This window comes from Neopelma chrysocephalum, unplaced genomic scaffold (genome assembly GCF_003984885.1).
Source record: "Neopelma chrysocephalum unplaced genomic scaffold, ASM398488v2 Primary Assembly neopelma1_73b, whole genome shotgun sequence".
Classification (NCBI taxonomy): Eukaryota; Metazoa; Chordata; class Aves; order Passeriformes; family Pipridae; genus Neopelma; species Neopelma chrysocephalum.
In genome coordinates this window covers 3,121,712-3,136,129 of record NW_020897734.1, presented here as the reverse complement: position 1 = coordinate 3,136,129, position 14,418 = coordinate 3,121,712, and the positions used below count along the sequence as shown (strand labels likewise).

Below are 14,418 nucleotides of genomic sequence, written 5' to 3'. Positions count from 1 at the left end.
GGGGGGGGGGGGGGGGGGAGGCGTTAAAATGGCGGCGCGCAGGCGGCCCCCGCGCTAAACCGGCCCCCGTGGCTCGCCCCGCGCCGCCGCGCGTGGCACGGAGCGGCCGCCGCTGCCTGCGAGCGCCGCCGCCGCCGCCGCCGCCGAGGTAAGGCCGGGGCGGCCGCGGGGGGCTCGGTGCCTACGCCGAGCCGCGGGCACGGGGGGCGCGCTCCGGGGAGGAGGGGGGCTCGGCGGCGGGGGCTGGTCCCGGTGCCGGTGCTGGTCCCGGGGTGTCCCGGGAGCGCCGACGGACCGGCCGCGGGTGCCGGCGCGGCTCCGCATCGCTCCTTTGTCTGGCGGCGGCGGGCCGGGCCCCGCGCCGCTCCGCCGGGCGGTGCGCAGGGCGGCTGGCGCGGCCGGAGCGTGGCGGGGACGGCGTGCTGGGCTTTAAAAGGAAGAGAAAGAAAATATACCGCGAAACCCGCACCGAAACTAATTTTTTTGCAGCCGAAAGTGTTGCAGGCGCTGCCGTAGCCCCCCGAAAGCCTTGTAGCGCTGCAAAACCCCTGCTCGGAGCAGAGGGAAGTGGAGTTTTACTTCTGGAAAAGCAGCCCAAACTCTCTCCGGAGGGCTCCGGCCGCCGCAGCGCCGAGAGAGGGGCCGGAGGGGAGGGGGGATTTTTTCCTTTTTTTTTTTTTTTTTTTTTTTTTGGACTCTTATGAAGACATGCGCATTTGTTCATTCTTGCCACCGCACTGGAGTCTGCCTAGAAACAAAGAACACAGCCTGGCGAAGTTGATGCTGGCTCCCAAACTGTCTGGCTTTTTTTTTTTTTTCTTCCTTCATTTACTTGTGCGATAGTTAAAAGCCTCGAGATGTTTCCTTCAATTATTTCCATGTGCCTGCTGATGGAAATACCCCCTCCCACCCCCTCGCGCTTCGCCCCTTCGCCCCCCTGAACCCTGCCAAGGCAGGTTACGCATTTTGGAAAGTGCAGCCATGATAGACAGAGCAAGTTCTCTCTCTCCCATTTTGCCCCGGCCCCGCGGTGTGACAGCTCGCAGGAGGTGTGCCTTCCCACCGGGAGCCACCCCCTTGCTGAATCATCGCCGAGCCATGGCCGGACAGCTCGTCCGCCCGGGGAGCAGAGCGTTCCCCGGCCGAGCATGAGGCGGTGGCGAGGCAGACGCGAGGCACAGACCTGTTAACATTCGGCTCAGGCGCGGGCGAGCGGCTGCGGGGAGAAAACCTTCCCCTTTCATGGCAGCGGGAGCTGCGGATGCAGTTTTGAGCTCAAAGGCAAGACGTGCGCTGCTGTAAGGAACATCCCCTGCCTTTGAGGTAGCGAAACTCCGAAAGCCTGATTCCTGCAGCTTTTGCGTCTCTGAAAACTCCCGTCTTGCTCGGATAGGCTCCGTGTGTGATCAACACCTGGCTCGGGGAGCGACGTGCGGGTTCACGATGCTGTGGCTATTAGCAGTAATCCTGTATTGCGTTTGCACGGAGAAGCATGTGAGCAGTAGTGTGGTGTCCGTGCTGTTTGCCTAAAACTAGTTTATTCTGCGTTGATGGAAGTCGTTGCCTTCGTTAGCGCAAGGAATTAATGACTTAATCTTTCTGGAGCTTGGGGTGCGTCTGTGTCAGATGCTGAGGTGTTGCTAGGTATTCCTGCCTCCATTCAAAGGTTGCCAAAAAGTATGAGAGTGAGAGGTGGGATGACCAATTTTGAGCTGGGGTGTATCAGGCAAGACTGAATTGCAGCAGTTGTTGTACATGTAACATGATCCTGTAATTAGAGTGAGGTTATAGTCTATACCGTGTTGAAACTATCGAGTGTCTGAGTTGGAGCAGTCTGAATTAAGCTAGTTCTTCTGGGATTATGCAGCAGTAGTGCAGTTAAAAGTTTCCATATAGCAGCTTTCATGGGGTTGCAGAGATTTTTTTCCCCCTGTGGGTCCTCCTTGCGGGTGTTTTGCTGTTAAGGTAGTACATGGAGGCTACAATGGTGCTGCTCTCTAGGTTGAAGAAATGCCTTACATGACACAGTCCTGCTCCATGGAGCTTTATTTACTCATGGGTGTCTGAATCATGTAGCTTGGCCCTGGTGGGGGTGGAGGGGTAGGAAAAACTGCTGAAGGGAGGACTTGGGGCTTCAGCTTTGTGCAGAACTGGAGGACTTAAAGGACTCTTTAATTTGGTCTTAAAACTTCTCTGCCCCCATCAGTCTCCATACCTCAAAAAAGATGTGTGTTAGCAAGTGATCTGGTGGAGAGCCCTCAGGCTGTGGTCTTTCCGGTGCTCCTGCCAGTGGGGAGGATCCTGATGGGGCTCTGGAGTGGCTCTGGTTTGCTGTAGGGTTGTACTGGTGTGGAGCCCTGGCAGCACAGCTGTGCACCAGCAGACCTGGGAGGCTGTGCAGAGTTACGGTGTGTGGGCACCAGCCCTGCTCACGATGCTAATTTCCCTTGGTGTGTGTGTGTGTGTGTGTGTGTATATATATAGACATGGTACATATTTAAATGAAGTAATTTTAAAGTAGAGATGGCCCAGAAAAGTTTGAGAGCTATTTCGGTGTATGAGTGTTTGTCTTTGAAAGACAATGGACTGTGCTGAAGCTTCTAGGTATTATGGGATATACTTATAGCAGGAGAAGGAACAGTCTGCTTTGGGTGCAGTCGGCCTTCCTAGAAGTGGCTGAGTTGTGCATATGCCCCTGGTTCAGGCTGCATACAGCTGTGTGGCTGTTGGGGGTCTGGTGCTGTCTTATGGGCCTTTTGGGATATACTGGCAAGGACCCAAAGCAGACCTGGTGGTCAGCAAGGAAATTAGCCCCACTGTGCTGTAATCTGTGCTACTCAGCCTCCTGCAGCATCTGGCTAGGCCAGGAGAATTCAGGGTACCACATCCTTCCCACTGCTGTGGGAGAGTGAGGGACCCACATGGAGAATGAGGAGGCAGATCTAGGGCTGTCATTCCTCCCTCCCAGTGCTGGACCATGTGCTGCAGGAAGGTTGCTGACAGTAGGGATGCTGGGCAGTTGTCCCTCTGAGATGTTGAGATGTTGTATCCACACAGAAGATTTTCTAGTTATTTTCGTGCCCAGTTCCACTTTGCAAGCAGTGGTGGCCTGCTCTGCCCTCATATTCTCTGATGGGGAATGGATGGCATGAGCCTTAATGTTATTCTTAGATTTTTACAGACCTAGAAATTTCCTCCTGGGCTTGCCCTGACTTGGCAAGAGGAATAAAATACATGGTCGGTAGAGTTTTGCACTTACGGTGCCACCAGAAATGAGGTTTTGAGAGCTGTTCTGCATGTTTAAGTGAATCTCAAAGAGCAACTTAAAAACTTGTGACTGCAAGGAGGGAGAGGTTGACTTTCTTACTTTTTGCAGCGTAGCTTGCAAATCAGTTTTGAAGCTGGTGCTGTGGTGGAAGAAGCGGTCCTGCTTTCAGCCCTTTCCCTCCTGTCTCTTCACCATCCTTGTGAATTAAGAATAATCTTGCAGAATAACGGCTAAAAAAGTGATTCTCATTATAGCCCTCACTGCTCCTTGGTTCACTTCTCCATGTGACCACAGAAATGGTTGTGTTGGCACAAGGACTTGTGGGGCACAGGCAGGACAGGATGGGGCTGAACCACAGCAAACTGCATGGCTGGTGTCTGGCAAATGGATCTTCCTAAAAGCACAAGTCCAACCATGGCTGTCCTAGTCATCAGTTGCCTGCAGCTCAGTCAGGAGCCTGAAAGCAAGTGAAGATTTTCTTTGTGGCTAACACAGGCACAGGTGAAGATGATGAATTTGCAGTGAGGATTTGGTGACTGATTCCTGCAGCAGGACACCCCTGCTGTGTTGGTGGTGAGAACTCGGCCTTGGCAGTGGAGCAAACCATTGCGTGACTCAGATGTGTTGGGAAAGAGTACTCAGCCTTCCTAGGAGCAGGCTTTTCTGACCATGACCATGCTAGAAGTCACGTGTGAAAACTGAGTACTAGAAACACAGGGCTGCTCATTGAGAGGGAGGCTGAGCACTGACAGCCAGACTTGGCTTAGATCTGTCTTTTCCAAAGGTAGTCATAGGAGCTGTGGCTCTCTTGGTGTGCTCTGAAAACAGTGCAAATGTCCAACCAAAGAACTGCCACTTCAGGCAGACATGGCATCCTGAATTTGTTACCCAGGTCCAACCTTCCAACATTAGGAAAAATGTGAGAAAAATTTTTTGCAACATGGTAGAAACACTGGTTTGGGGAGAGACTGTAGCCTGGAAGCAGGAAGGAGAGGATGTCTTTATTGAACAGTGTGTGTTTGCTCTTAAAATCCCTTAAAAGCTCTGAAGCTCAAGCTTGCTTGATTTGCTGTGTTTGCCATATGTAATATTTCAGTGAGAAGTTTCAATTCAGTGTGGCTGAGTTGATGCAGGAGTTCCTTTTTTAGGTGATAGGGATCCACTTACCCATGTGTAATGTACTGGTTTGCTTTTTAGACTTTTTTTTGTGAGTTTCTTCTTAATTGTTGTAGTCCAGACCTCTGGGCAGTGCATGCATCCTTCTCTAGGCCAATACTCAAGTCCTAATTTGTCATATTATTTAAGCACAGGCTTGTCTCGCTTGCTGAAGTGCAGTCTTTAAGCTGGAGCATTTATAATGTTTTGTAATTCTCTGTTCACCTCTAATGAGCATCACGGGTACCCTGGGCTCTGTATGTGTGTCTGCTGCTGGAATGGAGTTCCTTGTTGTGCCCCCTAAGTATAGAAACTGTATAAATGTACCCTTTTAATTTTTCTCCAGGTTCCCCTGTGTGCAAATTGCTGCCACTCAATAGATAATTTACCTGAATTTGTGTGCTTGTGATGCTTTTGCAGTTGGGTACCTCTTGCCTGCTAAGCTTTGCAGTGTGTGTTGTTCTTTTAAAAGGTGTGTATCCTCCCCTTTTTCCATGCCATCTTCCAGGAAGGATTGTCTACCCAGAGCGATGTTATCATCCCCCATTTTAAATGGTGTCAGCAGATATTTGTTTTTTTCGTTCTCCTATCCTGATGTTAAGTGCTCACCATGGGAATGAGTCGCTTGTATTACTCACATGGAGCAAATCTGTGGCTTGGCCTCCAAATTATCTGGCCCTGCTGAGCGAGGGCGAGGGCCTCGGGAGCCCAAGTAAAGGTGCCAGGATCTGTTTGCTTGCCTTTTTTTTTTTTTTTTTTGTAAAAGCAGGGAGGCCGATAGCGAGCTGCAAAAGCGGTGGCCTTCTGAGCCGGGTATTTTATGTCTGAGGGCTTCTGAATGCATAAAATCAGAGAGAATGTGTCTGTGTAATCCGATCTGCTCTTGAAAGCCTTGTGGAGGGCTGCATGCTGCAGACATAAGCTGTGTCAATAAGAACTCTATTCACCCTCGGAAAACAGCCTCGTGATCGGGTTTGATTGGCAGGCTTCCTAAGGGAGGGCCATTTTTTGAGAAAGAGCTCTGATTTTTTGGCGGTACTTCTGACTGCCTTTTCAGACTCCCACTTATTGTTCTTTCCTTGGCATGATAAACTTGGATATTTTTTGCTGGGAGTTTGCTGGGGGGGGGGGCAGAAGGAGGATTTCTTGTAGCACGATAACTGGAGTGTGGGGTGTTTCCCTCCTCGCGGTGCAGCCCCTCTGCCAAAGCAGTATTTATGAGCATGAAGGTGAGGCATTTAAAAGAATATGAGGTAGGACTGGAGGTCACTGTGTGCAGGAGAGCATACCATACTCTTGTGCGTGCTCAGGGTGCTGTCTTGCAGAACAGTGGCACAAAACACCCGTCCTTGTAAAAGTCTTGGATGGTAATGCACAAAATGTGTGGTTGTGCATGTTTATGTGCTTTTTTTCCCCCTTGGTTCTGCAGATGTCTCTGTTACCCAGAAGTGTTGTTGGGTGAAATTCTGCTTTCGGTAATGCTGCCATAAATCTGCTGCGAAGGCAGTGTTGTACTAATGGCTGTAATTTGCTGGTTGCTATTATTTAAAAAAAAAAAAAAAAAAGAAATCACACGAGTAAAAAAAATCTAATTCTGCTTTATGAAGTATTCTACACCTGGCATGTAATCTTTTAAAGTCTTGTAGGAAAAATCTGCTTGAGCTGATAAAAGTGATGCTTGTAAGATTTGCTGAAAGACGAATTTTAGTCAAAATACCAAGTTCTAAGCTGCTGTTCAGTGTGTAGTGTTTGTGTAAATGGCATTTTTCTGCTGCATTACATGTGTGTTATTCAGTGTTTGCTCTGCTGAGATCTTAAATCCATTCTCTTTGGCATTGAGTTACTGGCTTTAACAAAAGAGATGCTGGACTGTCAATTTTGCATGTTTCTTTTTTTCTTGCAGGTCCCTTGGTCTATCTGTCACTTTTTTTTAAAGCTCCATGTCCTTACTCAAGTGATGATTAGAAAATTAGCTCATCTGTATGTCTTTCTGGGTTATTCCTGTAGCTGCAAATGAAAGCTTGAAAAATATAATTAGGATGTAATATGCACGAGCTCAAAAAAAAACCCAACAAAAAATGAAGTAATGCAAAGCTATTATTTAAGAGAAATGTAATTATGTTTTGAGCCAATTGAGGCTTGACTTAATTTCTCAGGGTTTGCTGGTGATGATGTAATAAAACCAAAATTAACTCCTGAAATATGCCTGTCCTGAGTCAGGAATTTGGCTGGTGAAAATGGAGAGAGCCACTGGAAGAAGGGGAATCCCCTCGCAAGGGAGCGTGGCCCTGTGCAGTTTGCAAATGAATGCAGCATTTGGGATGATTCCTGCAGTCCCGTTTACCTGGCTCTCCCCAGCTGATTCCCCTTCAATAAAAGCCTGATCTTGCCTCCAAGAGCTTTAATAACAAACTGTCTGGTTTGGGTGCGATTGGCCCCTGGGCAGGCGGTGTGCGGCCCTGGGCAGGGTAAGCATGGGCAGGAAACACTGGTTTCTCTGCTGCAGCTGGGTGATTTGTTTTTACTTCCTGTTCCCAATCTGTTTGGGTCAAAAGTAGCGGTGTTTTTCCATATTAAGATGTTTGGCTTCATTCTGCAAGGCAGCAATAAATTTCACGCTGCACACAACGTGTTTCTTATATTTCAGAGACGCTTTATTGCTGCCTTTGACTTTTAATTTGGATGGTGAAACCTTTATTAGTGCCTTCTTTGTTACACAACCTGCTTTTCCAGGAAAACAGAAAGCTTTTTCTTTTTTTCTCCTTTCCTTCTGTTTTGGAAAGAGCCTTTGAAATAGCTCACAGGTCTGTAGCTAAGCAGAGGGAGAGAGATGGCAGGTCTGTCTGCCATGGCTGGCTCCTCAGCAGGCTCACAGGGAGACTGGGACACCTCAGCCTGCTTCTGTGCAACTGGTCATGAGGGGATAATGCTGCTGGAGTTAATTGGGATTCTGGGACTTAATTCATTAGTGTTTGTGAAGCATTTGGTGATCTTTTGGTGGAAGGGTTCTGGGACTGTATGTTGGGGAGGTGTGGTTGTGCCATGCAGGGCTGTGATGCTGGGAAGGGAGCCCGTGTGGGTTGATGGATCACTCGTTAAAGCAGTCCTAAAGGCTGGAATGATGAACTACCAAATGTCCCCATCTCACTGATGGGAAATCCTGCCCAGTTTTCCAACCAGCTCCTGCAAAAGAGCATCACCTGCTCTGAGCCATGGCTGGCTGCCAGGCTGCTCTGGGAATTGTTCTCCAGAGCACTGGGTTATCATGCAAAGTGTTACCACAGGCCATAAGGTACAAAACTGATGGAGAAGAGAGAATTGGGCTCTTTAGGCTCTTCCCTGGCTGGGCAGCAAAAGTGCTTGTGTTCCTCATCCCAAAATCTGGTCAAAACTCTTGATCAATGCTGGTCACTCCTAATCAAGCTGTTCAGTTTGTAGGCTCTCCTACTCTGTCTGCAGCTGGCAGGTCAAAATGGATAAACCTTGTTATAGCCATACCAGGTATCAGTGGGCTCCTTTCAAATATAGTCTGAACATTTTTTATATAACTAGTCATGAGCAGTGCCCAGGGGGCTTGTATTGCACCTTCAGATACATTTCAGTAAAGCTATTTTTGAAGTAAAAAAAAGAAACAGAGTGGTTATCCACATATGTAATCCTCACGGTTACAGGTGGTTTATCCTCCTTTCTCTGAAGCCTCCAGTTGCTGGTGTTTTGTCTGATGAAAGAAGCCAGAGTGCAGAGGTGTCTTGTGATGCCTTCATGCCCTTGGACAGACTGCCCAGGTTTTGGCACTGGCATCTCCACCTTGCCTTTGCACTTGACTCCTGGATCCAGAAATGAATGCCTGCATCCTGTGTACTCTGCTTGTTTCTCAGATGAAGTCCATCACTGATGAATTCAGCTTGACTAATTACTCAATGAAGCACTTGGTGTGACACCCTCAGTGCCCTTCGTTAAGCATAGCTTGAGCTAACGTTGGCCGTGTCCCAAGTACCCAGGCATGGTCTGGCTAATGCAGCAGCACCTTTCATGCTGTGCTTGAGGAAGCTACACTTCAGGTCACGTGAATAAGGCCAGCCAGAGTGGGATGCACTCCTGAAGGATGACCAGCAAGCCCCTTCCCTCCTGCTTCTCTGCAGTGAGGTGGTACCTCCTCTGCTGCCTCTGAATGCAACCAGCCCCCTCCACCTTGCTCAGAAGTGGAGGCAGGTTGTCCCCATCCTCCCCGTACCTGCTCTGCACACCCTCTAGGACCCGTCTGCCCGTGGCTTGGCTGGCTCTCACCCAGGACTGACCCCCTTCACCGTGGTTTTCAGGGTCTGCAGAGCAGTTGGTTGAGTAGCTGTGATCCATGTTTTTTCTGAGACTGAGGAGATGAGTAGGGCATGTGGGGTAGATTCTGCATGAGATTTTATGAACCTTGCTGAAGGGAGAGACCTGCTGGGTTGGGGACTTTCCAGCTCCAGTGACTGTGTTGTAATATGACTCATTCAGTAACTGCTGCTCAGATACCAAGGTTAGAATGAGGATGCTGCCGCCGAGCAACAAATTCATCAAATTCATTCCATGTCCTATGTGAGGTGGAAGGTTTATCCTTCTGACAAGACCCTGAGATCCATTCATAAGGTATAGGGAAGCTTCCAGTGTGTTTAATAACAAATGTATTTATTTTCTGTACAGTGCTACCCATCTTGTTTCTCTAGAGATACCAGGATTTGTAAATTCAGCCCAGCTCTAGAGGTTGTCCTAAATGCCCTTAGTTGGGTGATTACACCATTTTACATGCCAGCTTACATGAGAAAGTTTTCCCCTGGGTCTTGGAGCATCTCCACCTGGCCAGCCAACCTGTGAGACACAGTACCTGGTGCCTACTGGGTAGAAGGAGTGGTTGGATAATGCTGCAGAATTCATCCATATCATAAGGTCTGCACCCAGTTCCTCTAGCATGTTTTTAATGTATATGGCTTTCAGCACACACAAGGAAAGAAGCAAACATGGGGAATGTGTGTATTTGGGAAAACGGTGGAAACCTCTTGACAGTGGGCATGACCAAGGCAGAGCCATTGGCTGCTCAAGCTCCCAGGCTGTGCTGTCTGCACTTGGCTCCATGGGTGCCATAAGGAGCTGAGCCTGCGGTTTCATGCCCTTCAGATGGTTTTTGTCACTGAAAGGTGCGCTCTGGTTCCTCCCTGCTGCTGTCCTCTTTCCTCTGCTTTGTGCTCAGTCTCATGAATGCTTGTCCTGGCCAAGTGAGAGGGCAGGAATGATGCCTTGAGCCGATGCAGGCTGTGCTTGAGTCAGCTGGAAATGGTGGTGACAGTGGAGCTGAGGACACCCAGGGCTGTAGGAGAGCGTTTGTGTGGGTGAGGCTGAGCTGGTCACTGATGGCCTTTCGCAAGGTGCTGGGGTTTTTAGTTCAGTAAAACACTGTTATAATTATGTGCTGATTTAATAAGAGTTATGCTAAATGCAGCCATTGCATAAGGCCCTGAGCTAAGGGGAGGTGCCTTTGAGCAGCAGTAATACCCTTTTTGAAACAAAAAGACTGGACAGTTGAATTGAGCTGATCCTGTGCAGCGGCAATTCACCACAAACTACATTTCAGATAACTGCCCGCTGATTCCAGCTCTACAGGCCTGAGGATGTGTTGCCTTGACTTTTCAATGTGGGGACCAGGAGAGCAAATGGGGAAGGCCACAGTCCAGCCAAGCACACCAGATATGGTTTTTTTGCCATGGAGTTCGCTTTCTCTCAGTAAAATGTGGTGCAAGCACTTGTGAGGCGCTTTTAGCGTGGTCGTTGTTCAGCAGCAAACACATGGCTTGGCTGGTGACTTGCTTGTCTGATGGCTTTCTTTTGAGCATCCTCATATATTTCTTCATCAATGTCACGATGTCTGGGGAGAGGGATCCTACAGTTGAACTGAAACTTAAATTCCAAAAGGAGTTTTTTTCCTCCTGAAAGTAGATCTGTGTCTGAGTTTCCTCTTGTTACTGTGCTTCATCTTCAGTTTGCTGGTGCTGGCTGTAAAACTATTAAATTCCTAGTGGGGGTTGGGCAGAGCAGTGTCTTCAGTTGAGTCTGAATGTTAATGAGGAGCAACTCAAATTTAACACTGAGTTTTGGTCATGAGTGAGAAACACTTTTTGTTGGTCCTGTGTGCCTGTGACAGGTGCTGATGCTGTGGCATGGCTGGGCTGGCAAGTGTCAGCTCCCACTCCCTGTCAGAGCCCAGGGCTGAACACCACTTGTTCCTTCTTCAGGAGTAACACTGCTGTAGCATGAGTGAGACTGTCCCCTTGCCTGTTGATAGGCAGAGAACCCATTAGGACTGCAGAACCTTGTTTGCAGAGTTATGCAGCAATTACAAGCATCCTGTCTTCCCTTTTTTTAGGTTGAAATAATGCTGCAAATCCATTTTTTATAAGACGCTTGGTACAACAAAAGTGTCGAGGGGCAAAAGTCCATTGTGGTGATTATAGTCCAAATATAACAACTTCGTGATAGGCAGAAAGTGAATCTGACTACAAATGGGAGTGATCCTGGGAGGAACGTACAAAACTTAATATTCTGAATGGTAGAAGAATGAATTTAAATTCATTTAATGTCAGTAATCTTTGTATTATTAGCCTTAATCTGCTTCTGAGAAGCATACAGACGTGATTTTTTTTTTCCCCAGCTCTCCATAGAACTGCATTAATAAGAACAGAGTGTTTCTCCTGACCTCTGCCTTTAGACTATGAGCTCCCAAGGGCACAGATTTTCCTCCTGTATTTTTGGACAGCATCTGCAGGTAGTGAAAGCTGCCACAAATAAATGGCAAAGCTGTGAGCATGTTACTGCAGTCCCAGATCACTTAGCAAGGGGCTAATCCTGCATGATGCTTACAGGAGAGTTAAACAAGGGCTGCAATCTGATATGTGTGTGGGTGGTTTTAGGATGGTCTTAAACCTGTGTGTTGCCAAAGTGGTTTTCAGCAGGGTGATCTCATGAGGAAACCGAAAGCTGGGAGAGTGTGAGAGGGTGCAGGCTGCTGTAGTTCTGGATGTACAACTTTCTGGATGGTTTGCCTGAGGGGAGGTACAAATGCAACAGTATTGTTGAATTTGATGCAGTGTTATTAGCTGGGTTGTGGAGACAAAGAAGCAAGACTGGCTTTAGGATTGTTGTTTTTACTTTCAGTGTGGGGAGAGGGTGCCATGGCACCACGGCAGCATCTGACACCTTCGGGTGGGAGGTTATCACGATCGGCTTCATGCATCTCCCTCTTCTGAGGGAGAGAGCTGGTGCACACGAGCTTAGGTTTCTGCAAGAATGTGATGTTGCTCATCCTGGAGATCCAGGCAACCAAAATGAGAGAGAGAATTAAAGCGTGAGATCTGCTTGCTCATGACCTGAATCCCCTAATCACAGCCTCCTGTAAGTGAAGGTCTTAGGCTGGGTTGAGTAGAGGGCATTTCCACACAAGTGGGCAGTTATCCACACATCCGCCCTCCACCTCCCAGAAGTGGAGCTTACTCGTGATGAAATACAGTTCTAAGGACCTTAAACCTTTCCTTAAGCCAGACCTGCTGTGTGTGACATTGCTTCCCCTGCAGCAGGCACATAGTGAAGGCACGGTGAAGACAGATCTATACTACCTGAGCTCCCTGTCCCCAGGACTCCTCCCCTGGGTGCCAGAATTGTATCCTGGTGAGTTCCTGCCTTTTGGAACTGGGCCTTCATTTGATGGACTTGGATTAGAGCCTTAATTGTATTTGTGTTGTGATGCTACTTTCTAGTTAACCTGGGAAGTAACATTGAGGTGATTCGTGCAACAGTGTGGCCACTTTCTCTGACCCTGTAATTTCCTTTTGGCCCTGGCTTTTTTTCCTAGGGTGTCCCACTAATGCCAACCCAGTGGTAATCCCACGCTTTCAGCATTGTGTTCAGTTTATTCCAGGTTGGAAGACTGCAGCCAGTGATGTAAACTTGCTGGTTTTTTTTGAGTAGGTGGCTAAACTGAAAAATCAATTTAAAAAAAAAAAAAAAGGAATTTATTCCACTTCAAGTGGTTTCAGCAAAGAAAAGTAAAAGAAAAAATTGTCAGCACATTTTTGGCATGGAGGTGAAGGGAAGAGCATTTTTTTGTGGAAAGATACATAATTTGTTTATTTATTAGATGAGAGGTAGAGATGTTTCAGCTGAGGGATGAAGGAAAAAAGAAAAGGAAAAACAAGGTGGGGGAAGAAGCTTAATGCTCTTTGCATTTTGTAAAGAAATGCTTCAGTTTTTCTTTTGAAGCAGTCTGGAAATTCAGGTTAGTCACTGTAAAACTGAATAAATAATTTCTCTGAAAAGCTCTGCCTAGCTTGCACGCATAACAGGTAGAAAGGCAAATTAAAATATTTCATAAAAGGCCTGTAAAAGCACCTTTGGCTCAAATCTGTGTAGTGTAAACTGAGGGAGCATCTCTGATTTTTCTGTTACCTGAGGATCTGGCTTTTGTTTTTAATCTCTTTTCCTCTCCCTCCCCTCCTCCTCCTCCCGTGATATGAAAGGTGTGTTTGTATGGAGGATTTCTTGCAGCACACATTCAAGGACTGTTTCAGAGCTCAGACAATTTCTCCAAAGGCTCCTTCTAGCCTTGGTGGAGTTGTTTGTTTTTTTTTACAGCTCTTGTTGACCAGTAGGGTATTGGTTCAGCTTCGTGTCAGATACAGATAATTGGGGTTTTGAACATCCCCCACAAACACTTAACAAAACCATGCAAATGTCTTTGAGAGCTAAGAAAAACCTGTGTTGTTGCCTGAAGGTTGAATCCACAGCTAGCTGCCTTCTTGGAATAGGCTGATAACAAATTATTTGCTAATACCTCATTCGTGGGTTGATATTTCCACTGCTGCTACTGGTATGTCACCAAGGTTGAGGTTTTTGAGTCACAAGGTGGGGAGTGCAGGAGCCAGATCCTCATAAGTCTTGATACACTGTTTGTATGATGTGCTTAGGCAAGATAGGACAAGCTGATGTCCATCAGCCTCTAGCCTTGTGACTTCTGCTTGTTGGCCATGTGGGGTGGGGACAACAAGGAACAGGCCACGTGTGGCAAACTAGAGGAGCCATAAACTGGCTTGCTCTTGGGATATACTGTTGCAGCAAGTCACTGGGCTGTGCCTGGTAAGGTGCTGTTGAAGGGTGATGTGGTATCTGGTTGAAGTTCTTTGTGTTCAGTTGGTGTCCTGTCTTGTGTTTCTGATAAAGGATGAATAAGTACTGAGGGCCAGGTTGGATGGGGCTTTGAGCAACGTGATTTAGTGGAAGATATCCCTGCCCATGACATAGGTGTTGGAAATAGATGATTTTTAAGGTTGTTTCCAACCCAAACTCGTGTTCTAACCTTTAGATGAAGCTGGATGTACCAGACTTGGGTATGGTTTCAGTGCGAGGCCAGGGCTGCATCCGAGGAAACTTTGGGGCCTGTTGATTGAAGGTTTGCGTCCTGTTGGATGAGCTCTAGGGTAGGGGTTTAGCTTTCAGAAAGTACTGTGTGTTTTGTTTGCTTTTTGGCTTTTGAACATGTGTGCTCTTTAAGAACAATCAGTTCTGAGGGAGCCTCCCGTCAGTGATTATTGGTGTTTGTGAGCATGATCAAAAGGGTCTCTGCAGGCTGAAGGGGAGACAGGCCCACGTTGGAGTCCCTGTGTGTTTGCTGTGCCCTTAAGGTATAGGATTAAGCTTGCAGAAGAGGAACGAGGTCAGGTCTAGACCAAGAAGTAGACTCTGGAATCCAGCCAAGAGTGTAAGTAAGGTTTTTTTTCCTGTAACAGCATCCTAGATGTGGCAGTTGTGTTGACTTAGCCGAAATGAGGCTGACATCTGTAGGTCAGGCCTGATTAAAAGGGAAGGAGGGTAGAGAATAGCTTTGGAATAAAGAGGATTTAAAGATAACAGCGGGGGGAGATGCATGGCCCTTACTTGCAGAATTTGGTTTGGCCTTGGGAATCTCACCGTGC

The 14,418-nt window shown here is 47.7% G+C and overlaps 1 protein-coding gene across 1 annotated transcript in view; it reads left to right on the top strand.

Moving 5' to 3' along the window:
* Window positions 1–1,097: 1,097 nt before the first annotated feature.
* The window catches only part of MBNL3 (muscleblind like splicing regulator 3), a 92,396-nt gene continuing 79,075 nt past the window's right edge, over window positions 1,098–14,418 (top strand). Inside the window, exon 1 of the mRNA XM_027687380.1 lies at window positions 1,098–1,323. The gene's annotated coding sequence lies outside the window, so the exon portion shown is untranslated. The remainder of the gene's footprint in view (window positions 1,324–14,418) is intronic.